The sequence below is a fragment of the Hibiscus syriacus genome, unplaced genomic scaffold, assembly GCF_006381635.1.
Source record: "Hibiscus syriacus cultivar Baekdansim isolate YM2019G1 unplaced genomic scaffold, ASM638163v2 tig00116971_pilon, whole genome shotgun sequence".
In the NCBI taxonomy this organism is placed as follows: Eukaryota; Viridiplantae; Streptophyta; class Magnoliopsida; order Malvales; family Malvaceae; genus Hibiscus; species Hibiscus syriacus.
In genome coordinates, this window is record NW_024063495.1 from 4,113,943 (window position 1) to 4,133,706 (window position 19,764).

Below are 19,764 nucleotides of genomic sequence, written 5' to 3' on the forward strand. Positions count from 1 at the left end.
TATTACTTCAAAATATTTTTTTGAGTTTCTAACGCAAAATAACTAATTGACGTGAATATTGACACAAAATAAAATAGCTTATATCAACCGTCGGGATTTGTTCAAGTGGTAAACAACTTGATATCGCTTAAGCAGGTCTTGAGTTTGAGTTATTGTGTATGCATAAAATCTCCGCTGAGAAACTCATCTACCAAAGCTATGTGTGCGACCTGAGTCGGTCTGGATTAGTCAGGACGAAGCCTTGGGAATTGGGAGGGCAACAAAAAAAGAAGAAGAAGATGATATCAGCTTAATTCGTTGTTATTTTTTTCTTCTTCATATGCTGGTTAAATTTGATCAGAAATTAAAAATTTGAGGGCTAAAAGGGCAATAACAATTAGGGCTAAAATGATTCTTTCTAAAAAAATTGAAGGCCCAAAGGTCATTGGACCATATTTAAATACCAAAATGAACTAGACTGCAAAGTTCAAGGCCTAAACCTAAATTATCCCTCTCGACCCTTTGGATTTTCTAAACTCAGTGTATAAAATAATTCTCCATAACAATAATAATAGAAGAAACACATTGAACAAAGTACATGGCATGTGATGAATCAAATGATCAATACATGAACTGATTAAGAACTGACTGCCAGCTCCACTAAAAACAAGAAAATCTCCTCTCACCTTCTTCACAACATAGATTCATAGCTTCTCTGCTGGTAAGTGCTCCTCTCTCTTCAATCCCATTGCACAATTTCATTGAAAAGGGTAAAAAGCTTTGCTCAAGCAATGCTTTATGTTTCCATAGTTATTGGGTACTTCTCTCGAACAGATACAGTTCATTGCTTCTACAATTTGGTGTAAATACATAGTTTCCTTTCCCTCTGTGTTGTTGTTGTTGAAGAGGAAAAGGAATGGACCAGAGCCATTACTCCCTCCAAAAAGAAATACAGGAGAGTTGCAGGGTAGATGTACATAGATATTTTCATGGAAACAATGTTCTATGCCAAATTGAAGAGGTACCAATTTTGATGATCTTGCTTTGCATCATCATGATTTGGTTTGTTTTTCTGGACTAATTGCTTACCTATGTTTTTAAGGGAGTTTTCCTTGGTTCCTTGGGTGATGCAAACAACAAGAGTGCACTCAAAAGTTCCAATGTGACACATATCTTAACCGTGGCTAACCTATCTGTTCCTTCGTATCCGAACGAGTTCGTTTATAAGATTATCGAAGGTATCACAGATTCTTGTTTTCGAGCATTTAGATTCATAGCATTTAAAATATGAAGAGTTGCAAAGTTCACTGCAATGGAAGTTCTCAACTTACCACATTCCTGCTACTTTTTGATGAAATTTTGAGGCAGTCACGGACAGGGAAGATACAAATCTAATGCGGTACTTCGACGAATGTTTCGGTTTCATCGACGAAGCTAAAAGACTAGGTGGTGGTGTGTTGGTTCACTGCTTTATGGGAATATCTAGAAGGTGTGATGTTCCCCTTTATCATGATCATATTCTTATACAATTGTGCCTTTAGTAACAATGACCCTAAATCGGAATTTGCTGGGAGTATGTTTCGGTAGATGTGGTATTCGGTAATCGTTTTTCTACTATGCCATCTGCTCATAGATTGTGCAGTTCTTAAATTATATAGTAGTTTTGCTGCTATTTGGACTTGTATCTTGTAGCTGAAGAATTCATAATCACGTTGTCGAAACGATTTTTCCCTCAAAAGGTGAAAAAAGGTGAGATTTTAAAAACCACATTAATTCTTAATTGTCTCTTTTTATTTTAAAAACATATGCGATTTAAAAGACCTCTCGTTTCGAAAAAATTTGAATTTCCTTTACGATCGAAAAATACGGTTCGAAGAGTCGCCACCAATATTTGATTAGGATGTGATTGGGCATCAAAAAATGCTGTCATTTTAAATAAAAATTAATTTTAATTAAAATAACAAATTGAGGTATGCGTTACTAAAATCCTAGTTCGGGAGTCGGTTACGTGTGGAGAAGGATTAGCACCCCCACAACGCCCTAAATCGGTACCTAGTCGATTAATTAACGTCTTTGCAATGAACTTTACAAATTCGAATTTATTTTGATTTTTGATCCCATAAAATAAAAATGTAAATTTAAAACATTCAAAAACACTCAAACAAATTAAATTAAAATTACCAAATCATTTTAGAAAGATAAAAAATGTTCGATTATTTACAAATATCGATACCAGATCTTAAAGATATAACAACCTTTTCTCGATATATTTAAATAAACGAACATTTCTTTTTCTCTCGTTCCCAAATTTTAGGTGACGAATCAATTTTTTTGTTTCACTTTCGGGATACACTTTTATTTTAAAATCATTAAAAGCGGACCTTAAATAAGTTATGACTGCCCACTTAAAACAATTTTAAATTAAAAATATATTACCCTTAATCCAATTATGAATATGTCGAGTTATGCAAGTGAGGCTATCATGCATATTATGCAAAATAATGTCATGTAAAAACTAATTAAATAATATCCTATATTCAAATGAACACCTAGGTTTAAAACAAAGTATGGTGATATGGTATATACATGCATACAACGACATTGGCATACATTAGAATAAGACAATGTATACAATAAAACATACTATTAGTAACTCGATTTCATATTCAAAATTACCATGAAGGACTAGAATAAAATACAATTAAACTAAGCATGCAAAATGATACCTAAATTAAAAAAAATATATATTTTACTTTAGGACTAAAATATAACATGCGTAAAAGTACAAGTCAAAAGCATAAACAAGCAGAAACTAAACACATTACCAGTGAGGATGAAATAAATTAGGGTAAAATATGGAGACAAAATCAGAATTATGAAAACAACGATTCAAGGACTAAAATAAATTCGATTAAAACTAAGAGACAATATTAAAATAATAATAAAGCTCGAAAATGCTTGATTTTGGGGACCGAAATGGAATGCGCGCAGAATACCGGGTTTGAAATAGAAACTAGGAAAGCATCAGTTGAAACGACGACGTTTTAACTAATTCTAAAATAAAATCTAACCTAAAGACGACCCTAATATGCCTTTGCCTAATCAACACACGAGCATGGTGAATCGACTTGGCCATCCCAGACTTGAACACTAGTGTTTGCAAGCGGCGCTCAAGGAAATTCTCAATAGTCAAAGCCAAGATGTAATCAAGCTTGTTTTGGCTCTCATCCAAAAGTCCATACCTGTTCGTCCTCCGAAGAAGAGCTTCACCTTCAATAATACGGTTCTCCACCTCTCTTGGAAACACACAACACTACTCTCAGCAACCCTCTCCATCTCTCGGCCAAAGCTTCTAGATCAAGCCCTATGAAGCCGATAACCAACCACCGGGCCTCGGTGGTTATCTCATCTTCCTCTCAACGCTTAAACAATGGTCCCAATGACCCGTAAGACCTCCCTTCCCTTCCTATTTATTTTAGTTTTGTTAAACTAAATCTTGCCTTTTTTCCTTGACAATAGAACCACACAAAGAACAAATAGAATCAACAAGACCCCATTTATGTTCAAGCAGTCTAAGTAAGTCCCAATCCCTCTTTAATTGTAGTTTTAAATAACAATCGCATACAAAAAAATGAAAAAATACGAACTGGGAAATAAAGAACTGAGAGAATTCCTCGAAAAACATGTACTTCTATTGCCTTCTCTATTTTTGAATTGTGAAATTACACCACTGTTCCTTTTCGTATCCTTTTTACACTGTGAAATTGCAAAAGATAATAAAGTTTTCTATTCCTAGTCTCCTCCTTTTGGTTTTTTGTTTGTTTTTTTTGGTCTCTGGCTCCTCTTTCGTTTTTTTGCTCTGTACTACCGTGATGGTGTTTCCCTCTCTGTATATGGTCGTCTCCTTTGTGTTGATTGTGTTGCTCTCTTTTAGCAATGATGATGGTTAATAAACCCCCCACTTACAAAACAGTTTACTAATGCAGTTTTCCTAATTAATTAAAAAACTGACCCGATAACTCTTTTTAGTCTTCTAGGGAGTATTCACGTGGACTTGAGTTGGGCCTTCAATTGCTCAGCTTTGGGTCTGCTCCGATCTGGCCCCAGACAAAACCGAGCATCTACAACTGCCCCTCTTTGCTCATTGTCGTGTAACGAGAATAGGGCAAAGATCAAAAGATGATCGAATTTGTCTGGTCATGAGAACTTCAAAAAAATTAAACCACTCACTGTTACGTCGGGATAAATGAGACTTGAAAAATCTTCAAATGACGAGCCTGCTCCCTATTCCTTCAGGAAGTATAAGACTCGAAAAATCTTCATAAAATGTGTCTGCTCTCTATTCATTCATAGAGTATAAGACTTGAACAATCTTCAATAAAATGAGTCCTCTCTCTATTCCTTCAGAGAGTATAGAACTCGGAAAATCTTCAATAAACAGGTCCGCTCCCTATTTTTTCAGAGAGTATAGGACTCAATCTTTAACAAACGTGTCCTCTCCCTATTCCTTCAGAGAGTATAGAACTCGAGCAATCTTCATAAAACGGGTCCGCTCTCTATTCCTTCAGAGAGTATAGAACTCGAACAATCTTCAACAAACGTGTCCGCTCTCTATTCCTTCAGAGAGTATAGAACTCGAACAATCTTCATGAAACGGGTCCGCTCTCTATTCCTTCAGAGAGTATAGAACTCGAACAATCTTCAACGAACTTGTCCTCTCCCTATTCCTTCAGAGAGTATATGACTCAATCTTTAATAAACGAGTTTACTTCACTACTCTTCCGTGAATGCTTATAGATGATTGGCTTCACTACTCTTCCGTGAAGGCTTAAGTTTGAATTGTTTCAAAGGTCCAACCTGAAAATCAAACATTACCAATCATTAATGTATGTTTGAAAATATTATACTCAAAAATTTAGAATTTGATAAAATTTCTGAAAATCCATCTCCATCGCGAAAACTTGTCTGAAAACCATTGGATACGTGAATCCGCTTTGGTGCTCAGTTTTCGTATAAACATCATTCTTTTCAAAATCTCAAAACCAGTTATGTTCATCTCGATGCTTCAATATCTTCAATCTTCAACTATCCATATGAAACCTGTAAATATTTAAGCCATCATGCAATTATGAATGCCATGATCCTATTCATGCCTAAAATGTATGCAATTATGCAATTTAATGCATTTTCTTCTTCGAAAGAACACCATCTCCTTTGATCTTGATGGAACTCGGTTTCATCTTGGGCATATAAAATATTTGACCAATTCACCCCAGTTAACAATCTCAATTCCGTATCTCTCAGCTTAACATAACCTTGACTCTTTCCTTTCTTAAAACCCGCCAGTGCCCATGACCAACTTCTTGATCAATGACAATCTCTTTAGGTCATCTTTTAATGGCTAAGATTTTCTATGAACTCCAAGGTTTTAGTTTCCCGTAGCCACACAAGCTTACATGTATAAACCATCGCCAGCTTTAGAATACCTGCATTTTCCAAAACCTTTTGCACAATAATACAAAATGATCTCATGTACTTCAAGTTAAGCTATATGTTTTAACTTTTCAAAATAAGATGCTTGCAAAAGGGAAATTAACAAGAAAATACATCCCTTTTATTTATATATGCAGAGAATCTTTTAGGTAACTACATGGCAAACTTTTAACTGAGAAAAGCAAAAGAACAAAAGAGTAGGCGTCTTCAAATATCAATAATGCAAATGCTTTTGAACTGGCACGCCGTTAGAATGTCTCGAGTGTAGCTTCTGTCAAAAAGATCTCCAAAATTGTGATGCTTAAGAGTATGAAGCTACTTCTAAACTCCCAAATCTCTATCATTGGATGCCCTAAACCAGTATTGAATCACATGTGCATTCAATTTCTCTCGGTTATTTCAATCGAGACTCATTAATCTTTGGTCTCATCCCTGATCACCAACTGTCATTGTTATTATCCATATCAGGAGTTCTTTCCACTTCCAAAATTGATTCAGAACCTCCACCATGCACGAATTCTGAATTTCAAACTCAACTCAAGTCGCCCTTTGCGGGTTTTCAACTTGAGACCTCATTTGGTTTCAAGACGTTCTTTGCGGATTTTCATCTTGAACCCTTCTTTTATTTCTTTTTCTTTTTTCTTCTTTTTCATTTTTCATTTTTTATTTTTTATTTTTTATTTTCTCTTTTCATTTTTCTTCTTTTTTCTTTTTTCTTTCACCATTTTTATTATTTTTTTCTCATTTTTCATTTCTTCTTCAAGCGAAATATCTTTTAACAGCGTCAGAATTCACTGGATAGGGTAATTCTGATCCATCCATTTCAGTTAAGACTAGAGCTCCCCCAGAAAAGGCTTTCTTGACAACATAAGGTCCTTCCCAGTTGGGCATCCATTTTCCTCGGAAATCATTCTGAACAGGCAAAATCCTTTTAAGCACCAAATCTCCCTCAAGGAATTCTCGAAGGCGTATTTTCTTGTCATGTGCCCGTATCATACGTTTTTGGTACATCTGACCATGACAAATAGCTTTCAATCTATTTTCTTCAATTAAATTCAATTGGTCGTACCTAGCCTGGACCCATTCTGCCTCATCGAGCTTTACCTATGACAAAATCCGAAGTGAGGGAATTTCCACCTCAATAGGTAAGACAACTTCCATCCCATAAACCAAAGAAAACGGAGTTTGCCCCAGTTGAAGTCCGTACTGAAGTTCGATAAGCAAACAGAGCAAAGGGCAACTTCTCATGCCAATCCTTATAGGTCTCAGTCATTTTCTCTATGAGCCTTTTGATGTTTTTATTGGCCGCCTCTACTGCCCCATTCATCTTTGGGCGATAAGTGGTGGAATTATGATGTTTTATTTTGAACTGTTTACAGACCGAGTCCATCATCTTATTATTTAAATTCAACGCATTATCGGAGATAATCCTCTCTGGTAAACCATATCTACAAATGATCTCATTCTTTAAGAATTTGCATATTGTAGACTGGGTAACATTTGCGTAAGAAGCTGCTTCTACCCACTTGGTGAAGTAATCTATGGCTACCAAAATGCTTTGGGCGAAATTTGTCCAATAACATCCATGCCCCACAGTGAGAATAGCCACGACGATGTCATTACATGCAATGGATGAGGAGGAGTATGTATCTTATCTCCATAAATCTGACATTTGTGACATTTTCGGGCATAATTAATACAGTTTGTTTCCATAGTTGACCAATAATACCCAAGTCTCATAATCTGCCTAGTCATAGCATGCCCATTAGCATGGGTACCACATATTCCCTCATGCACTTCTTCAAGAATCAATTTGGCTTCTTTCGCGTCCACACACCTTAACAAGACCTGATCCAGACTTTTCTTGTATAGAGTCTCACCATCAAGCACATACGCTGATACCATTCTTCTAATGGTTCTCTTATCATTCTCAGTGGCCTGTTCTGGATAACTCTGATACCTTATATATTGCAAGATATCATAATACCAGGGGTTTCCATCTTCTTCCTCTTCAATATTAAAATAATGGGCTGGATACTCATAAGCCTTCATTTCAATGGGCATCATATTTGAATGCTCGCTCATCTTAAATGCCGCTGCCAGTGTGGCTAAGGCATCTGCCATTTGATTCTCTTCTCTGGGGAGGTAATTGAAAGTTACTTCTTCAAATTCTTCAACAAGTTCCATAACCAACTTACGATATTCTACAAGCTTGGGATCTTTTGTCTCCCATTCTCCTCTGAGTTGGTAAATTACCAAAGCTGAATCCCCATACACCTTAAGCATTTTTACTTTGTGTTCAAAAGCAGCTCTAAGACCCAGAACACAAGCTTCATACTCAGCCATATTGTTTGTACAATCAAAATTAAGCCGACTGGTGAAAGGATAATGCTCTCCCTCTGGTGAGACCAAAATTGCCCCGATTCCATGTCCCATGGCATTTGAAGCACCATCGAAGTTCAACTTCCAATATTTACTAGTGGACATAACTGTTTCTTCCACCGAAATAGCCATTAAATCCTCATCTGGGAAATCAAAGCTCAACGACTCATATTCTTCCGAAGCCCTGCTTGCAATGAATTCTGCTATAGCAATTCCTTTAATTGCCGTCTGGTTTACATACAGGATGTCAAATTTGGACAATAGGATCTGCCACCGAGCTAATCTTCCAGATAATGCAGGCACACCCATTAGATATTTCAAGGGATCAAGCTTGGATATAAGCTAAGTAGTATGATACAACATATATTGTCTAAGCCTTCGGGTAGCCCATACCAAAGCGCAGCACAACTTTTCAATGGATGAGTATCTAGTCTCACATTCAGTGAACTTCTTGCTGAGATAATAGATAACCCTTTCTTTCTTCTCAGTTTGGTCACGTTGCCCCAACACACACCCCATTGAATTTTCATAAACTGACAAATACAAAATCAATAGTTTGCCTGGGATTGGTGGCGTCAAGATTGGAGTACTCGAAAAATATCTTTTCACTGCTTCAAAAGCTCTTTGACAATCCTCACTCCATTCCCCTGAGTTATTCTTGCGAAGAAGGCGAATATGGGATCACACTTTTCAGTCAACTGCGAAATAAACCGAGCTATGTAATTCAATATCCCCAAAAATCCTCTGACTTCTTTTTGTGTTCGTAGGGCTGACAAGTCTTGAATAGACTTTACTTTATCTGGGTCTATTTCAATTCCTTTTTATCTTACTACGAATCCCAATAACTTCCCAGATGTTACCCCAAAAGTACATTTATTTGGGTTGAGTTTTAACTGGCATCTTCTTAGTCTGTTAAAGAGTTTTCTCGAATTCCCAATATGTTCTTCCTCTGTCTTGGCTTTGACAATCATATCATCGACATAAACTTATATCTCTTTATGCATCATGTCGTGAAATAACGTCACAATGGCCCTTTGATACGTTGCCCCGGCGTTCTTCAATCCAAACGGCATTACTTTATAACAAAACGTTCCCCACATGGTAACGAACGTCGTTTTTTCCATATCTTCAAGGTTCATCTTAATTTGATTGTAGCCAGAGAAACCATCCATAAAAGAGAACAAAGAATTTCCAGCAGTATTATCCACTAGAGTGTCTATATGTGGCAAGGGAAAATTATCTTTTGGACTAGCTCGGTTGAGATCCCTGTAGTCAACACACATTCGAACTTTCCCATCCTTCTTCGCTACTGGGACAATATTCGCCACCCACTCAGGATATTTAGCCACTTTAAGAAACCCGGCATCAAATTGTTTTTTCACTTCCTCTTTAATCTTGAGCAGCATCTTGGGTCTCATTCTTCTCAGTTTTTGTTGTACCGGTTTACATTCAGGCTTTATTGGCAGTTTGTGAACAACCAATTCTGTATCTAAACCCGGCATATCTTCATATGACCAAGCAAACACATCCTTGTATTCTTGAAGCAATTCTATCAAATCATGTCGACCTCCAACTGACAGAGTGGTACCAATCTTTACTTCTCTCTTATCCTCATCTGTCCCCAAATTCAAAATCTCAGTAGGCTCTTTATGAGGTAGAATCTGCTTATCTTCATTCTCCACCATTTTCAGCAATTTAGAAGATAGTTCACATCTCTCATCATCATCACAATCCTCGATTTCCCCTTGACATATAGGCTTCTCGAAATCAATCTCCGGGTCAGAGTCATTGGCATTCATATTATTGATATCTGAGCTCCTGAAAAAATAATGAAAGAGAAGATATATATATATATATATATATATATACATATGGGAGGATCTTTTCCCATATAAATAAATAGAAAGAAATAAATACATACATATATACAACAAAAAATGAATGAATGAAATGCATGGGAGAATGTTTGCCATTTGGAACTAACATAATGCATTTTTTTATTGAAAGTAAGAAAAAAACAAACAGCTTAACCCTTTACATAAAATCACCTATTGCCCCAGGGTATGAACAACAGGGAGAAAGTTCCAGTGCATTACTCTGTAAAATATTTGTAAACTACAGGCAGTTCTTCCGCGGTCCAATTGTCCAACACGAAGCCCGGCGGTGCAGGATAAATGCCCATAACTCTCATTTCCTCAAATTCATCATCAGTTATAACGTTAATGCCTAAATCTCCCAAGGCATCCTCAACCATCACCTCAGTGTTCATTGAATTTCCTTGAAACATATGTCCCCCAGATATGAAAATGCTGCTCAACGGCAGGAAGATCATGGGTTCCCAGCTAAGGTCTTCACCAGCCAATCTGGCCTTTCTCATTTCCTGACCCTTTCTTAATTCCCCTCAACTTATCCCTCGAAGTTGGCTGATACCCCAAACCAAATCGATCTCTTTTAGTAACAGGGCATATTAGATTCACCGGTCCTTGCAACTATCGACCTAACCCCTTTCCAACTTTCACTCCTCTTCCAAGAGTCAATTTGAGCCCCATCTTGGTACAGTCTGACAATCTAGGCTTCGGTATCTTCCTGCCTTCAGCCACAAATATAGCATTGACAAACTCCAACGATCTGAAAGAACTCTCGACCGCTTGCTCATCCACTTCAATGTACGGAGCAGTAGTAGAAACAGAAGCAATAATGTCCTCTTCAGCATGAATACATACCAACCTTCCATCAATCACAAATTTCAGTCTCTGGTGCAATGTGGACGGAACTGCACCGGCCTGATGAATCCAAGGCCTTCCCAAAAAACAATTGTACGTAGGCATAATGTCCATTACGAGAAATTCCACTTCATAAGTTGATGGACCAATATTCAGAGGAACATCAATCTTGCCCAACAATTCTCTTTTAGTCCCATCGAAAGCTCGAACCACACTTTGACAGGTTCTCATAAGTGTACTATCTAATAAAAGCTTCTTTAGAGTCACAAAGGGCATCACATTCAAAGCTGAACCAATATCAACCAAGACCCGGGACAACACATGCCCTTTACATTTAATTGTAATGTGCAAAGCCTTCTGACTACCAGTCATCCCAGAAGAGATTTCATCCTCAGAAAAAGATAAAAAAATTAGCAGCTTGTACATTGGAAACTAACCGATCTAACTTTTCAATGGGCAACTCTTTCAGAACAAAAGTCTGGTTCAAAACCTTTAACAGAGCATTCCTATGGGCCTCTGAACTCAAAAGTAATAATAAAACAGAAATATGGGCAGGCAACTTGTGTAACTGTTCAACAACATTGTATTCACTGTGTTTTAGAAACTTCAAAAATTCTATCGCTTCACTCTCGGTTACTGGTTCATTGATAACAGGCTTATCTTCTTCTATCTGTACATCAATCTTTTTCCCCTTATAAACTGCAACCTTCTTCTCATGTGGATTAAGAGAATAACACCTACCGCTTCTAGTAAAGCGTCCCACCTCATCTACTTCCTCATTCTCTTTTGTTACATCTCCCATCTGGCAATCATATCTCCAACGCACTTGTTTATTATCCCGATATGGGAAAGGAGATAGAGGTGTAATAACCACTTTCGGGGCTACCTTCTCAGCAACTCGATTATTGGGAGTAATAATTAGGGGACAACTGGCATTGTACACCCCTTTAGACGATCCTTCTGAAGCGCAAACTTCCGCTTCCTCTTCTTCAGCAATCTCTCTAAAGAACTCAATTTCTTTACTGTCCATCATGTCTTGTACCAAATATAGGAAGTCAGGACATTGCTGAATACTGTGTCGTTCACTGTTATGATACTGACATACCTCTCCACTATTAAACTGTTCACCCATCAAACTGGGCTTCAACAATCCTACCTTGACCATCTGGCACCACACCCAGCTCATGGGTGATACCACTTCACTAACATTCCTTACAATTCTATTTCCTTTCTCTTCAGTAATCGCGTTAACTCCTGCCCCTGCATGGCTTGGCAACGGATTCTGAGCTATATTTGGCTGCTCACTGTCACCAAAGTTGATGACATTCCTCGTTCTCAAAGCTTGGACAACTTTCTTAAAAGCAGTACAATTCTCAATGGAATGCCCAGGGTTCCCTGCATGGTACTCACACTGAGCACTAGCATCATACCATTTGGGAAAAGGAGGTTGCATTGGTGTCACGTGATACGGAGAAACCACATGTCGATCATACAAAATCTGAAACAATTCCTTATAAGTCATCGGAATTGGATCAAATTGAGGCCTCTCTCTCCTCTGGTCCCTTGCTCCTTGTCTATTGTCATTTTGTGTTGATGACCCTACTCCTTGAGAACGGGAAACAGTGATGTTATTAGAATCATACTGCCTCACATTACTGACTTCGTTTTCCTTTTTCCTCGTTGGTGGCCTCTTATTAGACTCTCCTCCCTCGAGCTTCCCACTCTTAACAGCCATTTCAATCATTTCTCCCGCCGTAACTACATCAACAAAACTTCGATAAGGATTACCGATAAGATGCGAGAAAAAAGGAGCCTTTAAGGTGTTGACAAAAAGCATATTTGTTTCCTCCTCTTCCAATGGCGGGTGGACTTGCACTGCTACATCTCACCATCTTTGAGCATATTGTCTAAAACTCTCGTTAGACTTCTTTTCCATTCCTTGCAACATCATCCTGTTGGGCCTAACATCTTTTACATGTTTGTATTGCTCAAGAAAGAACTTAGCCAAGTCTTTCCATGATTTAATATTAGCTCTACTCAGCTGGTTATACCACCGGATTATCGAACCAGCTAAGCTTTCCTGAAAGCAGTGTATCAACAATTGATCGTCCCCTATGTATCCGGTCATCTTCCTACAAAACATTGTGATATGCGCAGAGGGACACCTAGTACCATCAAACTTCTCAAAGTCAGGAACTTTGAACTTTGGAGGTAAAACCAAATCCGGAACTAAACTTAATTCCTTTGCGTCGAATCCATAGACACTAGTATCTTCCTTCATGGCTCTGACTTCTCTTTCTAGCTGTTTCCATTTCTCTTCCAGTGGATCGTTTTGGTTTTTCTTGGCTTCTTCATCAAGGTCCGGGACTTGATGATATTGATGTTCTTCCTGATACGAACTATATCCAAGCTGTACGTTAACAGAAGCACCGACTGGATTAATGTGTACCTTCCCGACATGAACAGGGGTCACTTGAACGTTCTGAGATTGTTCTGGGGTTAACCCTGGATGATGAAGTGGGTCCTCAGTTACACCTTCTGGCATAAGGCTTTTCCCATGTTCTGGATTTCTTCCTTCCAATATACTCGCAAACTTGGCAAACATCTCCTTTTGGGCATTCATCATATCTTCTTGCATTTTCTTGATATTATCTTGTAACTCCAACTGAGTCTTCTCAATTTGGGCAAGTTTGTCCTCCATAACTTTCTTCCTGGTTCTGTAGATATGCTTGGGATTTTCCAGTATTACTCTGTCACAGAGTCATTTTGTTATCGCTGATATTTATTAATGAATATGAAATATATGATTATGAATTAATAAAATGCGATGCAAAAATTTAAATGTATTAAAAATGCATATGCAAAATACAGGGTGTTGATCCTGGAACGACTCCTTAGAACAACTCTTTATATTAGAACGACGTTCAATTACAAAGTTGAAACACATCACAAATAAATCTACACCATCTCTCCTATTTGTTGTACATGTGCTAACAACTCCACGATCTTCTGGTTTTCTTCAGCCTCGGGATCCAGTTCTTCAGTCACATCAGCAGCTTCCTCGAATAAAATGACCAAATATTGAGTTATTCTCTACGCGTGTCCTAGGTAACAAGCAATAAGATCTTCTCTTTGCTTAACTCTCGCCTGAGCTCGCTCTCATCAAAAACGCCATTGTATATCCCCCTCATAAGGAACTATCGATAACTCACTTGCTTGCCTCTGAAAATCTTGAACCATGTCTTCAAGCTTACTCACTTGTTTTTTCAAACTCTCAACTTCCCCACGGCTTGAGCTACATTCCCTGTTTCGGTATTGTTGTAATGTAGTCTCTAAACTTGAAATTTTCTCCTTCAACTTCTCATTCTGAGCTTGACTCTTTTGTAGCCGCCGCTCTAAAGAATCCTTTTCTTTCGATAAAATCTTCACTTGGTGCCTACTTTGCTTGAGCTCTTCTTGACTCTCTTCGGCTACTCTTTTGAGGCTCGTCACCTCTTGCCTTAATTCGACAGACTTACTTGAGCTAGAACCTGCCTGAGCTTTTACCATTCGCTGATAAGTTGACCGAAGATCGTCAAAGTCTAGCCGAAGTTGCTTCTCCACTTTTTCAATTCGATCTGCTCTACTCTTATGAATGTCGATCTCCAATCCCTTTTGATACACTTCATCTTCCAGTTTCTGCAAAGTCATTCTCCATTGTCTTCGTTCTGCTTCGAAATCGCGCTTGGCTAACTCTAATGGAGATGGCACCACTCTCAACTGTTCCTCCACCGGCTAAATATTTTCAGGATTCACTATCGGGATGTTGTCGTTTACTCGACCGCTTCTCTACTGCTCGTACTCTTGAGATAACTCGAGATCATAGGTGAACAAATTCACGCGACGAGTTTACTTTCAGGCCTTAGCAACCCCTTTAACTTTACCCTTATACTGATCTCCTTTGAATGCAAAATCCGACCCTACCAAGTCCCATGTGGTTGGAATGAACTACCTCGATCCATACTGTCTGGAAACTAGTAGCGGTGCATACCCAACAGAACCCCATATACCTGGCAAAGGAACCCAATCTCGCTCTCCACATCGGTAAAGTATATCCGAAGAGGTATTCCACGAAGCTCGCCACAAAATATCTCCATCTCTGATATCCTTGAAGATGACCATCCATTTTTCTTCGGTGAAGCCCCCAGGCCATTCTTTAGAAAGAAAATCTTTCAAAGGCGAAAACCCCTCTAGAAACACTCGTCCTGGTGCTCTTTCAACATGTTTGAAATGACTCAGAATCCACACTAGCAGCAAAGGCGCACATCCTATAAAGCGTCCTTCTCCCTCGCACCTACAAGAACTCAAAGACCGGAATGTCTCAACTAGAATAGATGGAACAGGATCCACGTGCTTGTCTAATCTTTCAAACAGGTCAACGACTGATACGTCTACATATCCTAGCACATTTGGAAAAATAACGAGCCCATAAATCCCTAAAGCAAATAAGTCAAGCTTCTTTCTCTTATCAGGGTGATGATCAATTACTTCTTTCAAAGCAGCCCAAGAGATGCACTCACTGTCTCCCTTCTTCTTAATGTTTCTGACTACCCAATCTTCACTCATTCCGGTCATCAATAGTAATTTCTTCTTAAACGAAGGAGTGACTGGCAGCTTGGTATATATTCCATCTATCTGGGACCTCGAAAAACGGACCAAAGCTTGATACTCCTCTATTGTTGGTGTCAGATCCACTCTACCAAATGTGAAACAGCTGTAAGCCGAATTCCAAAACTGTGTCAATGCTCTAAACAGATTTCGGTCAATAGAAACATCCAGAAGATAAGGAATATCATCGTACAACTGATAAAACATCTCCTTATCGGCTATTGTCCATCTTCCCCATATCTCCTTTAGCTCATTTAGATCATTCTGACGCACGTTGATGTGAGTATAACCAAATAACTCTGACACGTAGGCATCACGCTATCCCCATTGGTCAGTTAGGACTGTTCCGACCACCTCAAAACATCTACATTGTCTTCAACCTCTTTCTGAACCGTTCGTTCCATATTATTGGCCTTCTATATGGACATCGATCCCAAATCAACACCATGTAATGGATCGTGCAATGCAAAACAGAAAAGAAACAAGGCAAAGATAACAAAAGATCGGTTAGTAAACATAAAGCAATTAAGTCGGGATAATAATTTATTCAAGAATCCTACCCACACATTCTGGCTACCCAATCATGCTTTATCAGATCCTACCCAACATGATATCTACCCCCATGCCTCGTTATTCACAAAAAGAAATCCTAACCGCATGATATCTAATTCGCATGCTTGTTCGAAAAATAAACCTAACCGCATGATATCTAGTTCACATGCATTTATTCGAAAAAATGAAAATAAATGACTCAAAAAGCTTTTCCTTCTGTACCCTCCTCACGGGATTCTTAAGGTTCGGGTTTGGCTCAACCTAAGTTCGGGCTCTACGTTCACTATATGCCGGGTTAGGATCTAAAGTAATAGGTTCTCGAATTGTCCTTGACGGTGCCCCCTTGGGCTGTCGAACCCTCAATCCTGGCCCATCACAGGCTTTAGGGGATCGAGTTCAATTTCGAGGGAACACACCTCCTTATGTCCATGCGGAGGTGATTACCATCACGAGGACCATAAGGCGTGAGCTCCAGGAGCGATCCACTATCCCATGCGGAGGTGAAAACCACACGAGGGCATAGTCTCTCACTCCTACTTAATTAGGACGGAGCGGGGTTTTAGCTCATGTCATGAAAATGCAATTGTGCAGTGTGTGAGGAAAAACGAAAAAACACAATAAAAACACTCAAAATTTCCTAAATTCACACAATTAATCTGAAATCATTAGCAAACAAATTAGTACAACTATTTAATTGTTAATCGAATTAAATTAAATTAAATTAAAAAAAATCAAAATACAAACAAAACTTATTAAAAACCAAACAAGGGATCAAAAATCAAATTAAAACGAATTTGTAATTTTCAATTGCAAAGACAATTAATTAATCGACTATCGGCCTGACTCTCTAAAAAAAAAGTCCCCAGCAGAGTCGCCAAGCTGTCGAAACGATTTTTCCCTCAAAAGGTGAAAAAAGGCGAGATTTTGAAAACCACATTAATTCTTAATTGTCTCTTTTTATTTTAAAAACATATACGATTTAAAAGACCTCTCGTTTCAAAAATTTTTGAATTTCCTTTACGATCGAAAAATACGGTTCGAAGAGTCGCCATCAATATTTGATTAGGGTGTGATTGGGCACCCAAAAATGCTGTCATTTTAAATAAAAAGTAATTTTAATTAAAACAACAAATTGAGGTCTGCGTTACCAAAATCCGAGTTCAGGAGTCGGTTACGTGTGGGGAAGGATTAGCACCCCCACAACGCCCTAAATCGGTACCTAGTCGATTAATTAACGTCTTTGCAATGAACTTTACAAATTCAAATTTATTTTGATTTTTGATCCCATAAAATAAAAATGTAAATTTAAAACATTCAAAAACACTCAAACAAATTAAATTAAAATTACCAAATCATTTTAGAAAGATAAAGAATGTTCGATTATTTACAAATATCGAGACCAGATATTAAAGATATAACAACCTTTTCTCGATATATTTAAATAAACGAACATTTCTTTTTCTCTCGTTCCCAAATTTTAGGTGACGAATCAATTTTTTGGTTTCACTTTCGGGATACTCTTTTATTTTAAAATCATTAAAAGCGGACCTCAAATCAGTTATGATTGCCCACTTAAAACAATTTTAAATTAAAAATATATTACCCTTAATCCAATTATGAATATGTCGAGTTATGCAAGTGAGGCTATCATGCATATTATGCAAAATAATGTCATGTAAAAACTAATTAAATAATATCCTATATTCAAATGAACACCTAGGTTTAAAATAAAGTATGGTGATATGGTATATACATGCATACAACGACATTGGCATACATTAGAATAAAACAATATATACAATAAAACATACTATTAGTAACTCAATTTCATATTCAAAATTACCATGAAGGACTAGAATAAAATACAATTAAACTAAGCATGCAAAATGATACCTAAATTAAAAAATATATATATTTTACTATAGGACTAAAATATAACATGCGTAAAAGTACAAGTCAAAAGCATAAACAAGCAGAAATTAAACACATTACCAGTGAGGATGAAATTAAATTCTGGTAAAATATGGAGACAAAATCAAAATTATGAAAACAACGATTCAAGGACTAAAATAAATTCGATTAAAACTAAGAGACAATATTAAAATAATAATAAAGCTCGAAAATGCTTGATTTTGGGGACCGAAATGGAATGCGCGCAGAATACCGGGTCAAAAATAGAAACTAGGAAAGTATCAGTTGAAACGACGGCGTTTTAACTAATTCTAAAATAAAATCTAACCTAAAGACGACCCTAATATGCCTTTGCCTAATCAACACACGAGCATGGTGAATCGACTTGGCCATCCCAGACTTGAACACTAGTGTTTGCAAGCGGCGCTCAAGGAAATTCTCAATAGTCAAAGCCAAGATGTAATCAAGCTTGTTTTGGCTCTCATCCAAAAGTCCATACCTGTTCATCCTCCGAAGAAGAGCTTCACCTTCAAAAATACGGTTCTCCACCTCTCTTGGACATACACAACACTACTCTCAGCAACCCTCTCCATCTCTCGGCCAAAGCTTCTAGATCAAGCCCTATGAAGCCGACAACCAACCATCGGGCCTCGGTGGTTATCTCATCTTCCTCTCAACGCTTAAACAATGGTCCTAATGACCCGTAAGACCTCCCTTCCCTTTCTATTTATTTTAGTTTTGTTAAACTAAATCTTGCCTTTTTTCCTTGACAATGGAACCACACAAAGAACAAATAGAATCAACAAGACCCCATTTATGTTCAAGCAGTCTAAGTAAGTCCCAATCCCTCTCTAATTGTAGTTTTAAATAACAATCGCATATAAAAAAATGAAAAAATACGAACTGGGAAATAAAGAACTGAGAGAGAATTCCTCGAAAAACATGTACCTCTATTGCCTTCTCTATTTTTGAATTGTGAAATTACACCACTGTTCCTTTTCGTATCCTTTTTACACTGTGAAATTGCAAAAGATAATAAAGTTTTCTGTTCCTAGTCTCCTCCTTTTGGTTTTTCATTGGTTTTTTTTGGTCTCTGGCTCCTCTTTCGTTTTTTTGCTCTGTTCCACCGTAATGGTGTTTCCCTCTCTGTATATGGTCGTCTCCTTTGTGTTGATTGTGTTGTTCTCTTTTAGCAATGATGATGGTTAATAAACCCCTCACTTACAAAATAGTTTACTAATGCAGTTTTCCTAATTAATTAAAAAATTGACCCGATAACTGCTTTTAGTCTTCTAGGGAGTATTCACGTGGACTTGAGTTAGGCCTTCAATTGCTCAGCTTTGGGTCTGCTCCGATCTGGCCCGGACAAAACCGAGCATCTACACACATTTTTTTAACTAAGTAGATCATGTTCAAATCTTTTGTTTCTCAATGTGTGCAGTGCTACAGTGGCGATTGCTTATCTGATGAAAAAGCTGGCATGAGGTTTTCTCAAGCTTTGGAACACGTAAAGCATAGACGGCCTCAAGTGTCTCCGAATCCGTGCTTCATTTTACAGCTGCAACACTTTGAAAGAATCCTTCGAGGTCGATCCCTTTTTGGCCACTTTCATCGACCATCGAAGTGTATGATTTGCAGTTTTTTGCTTCAGTTATTGATTCTCGGCGAGTTTCACTATACCTTGGGTCGAACTTTCGTCTGTGACAATTTCTTGTAATGCAGGTAAGGAAGACGAAAAGACTCGGCTCGATCGGTCCACGTTACTTTGTCGGTCCATTTTCTCTTTCTTCAACAGAAAGCAGTGAGAAGGGGAAGGAAGAATGAAGAAAGAAAGGGCTGGCTTCTTTTTTTTGGCTTTGTTACGGATCTCGCTTGATTTAAGCTGTTAGTATTATAGTATAAAATGTAATCAAAATGTTCTAGCCAAATGAACATGATCCTATTTATTAATCTATATGGCTTGGTGAATCATAACAAGCCGTACGAGTTCATACATTATTAGTGAATCATAATAAGATTAGGGATGATAAAAGTAACTTTTTAGCCTACCCGAATATAATCCAATTTAACATTTTTT

The 19,764-nt window shown here is 37.8% G+C and overlaps 1 pseudogene; it reads left to right on the top strand.

Annotated features, from left to right (window-relative positions):
- Window positions 1–582: 582 nt before the first annotated feature.
- Window positions 583–19,511, top strand: LOC120191756 (annotated as a pseudogene).
- Window positions 19,512–19,764: the final 253 nt, after the last annotated feature.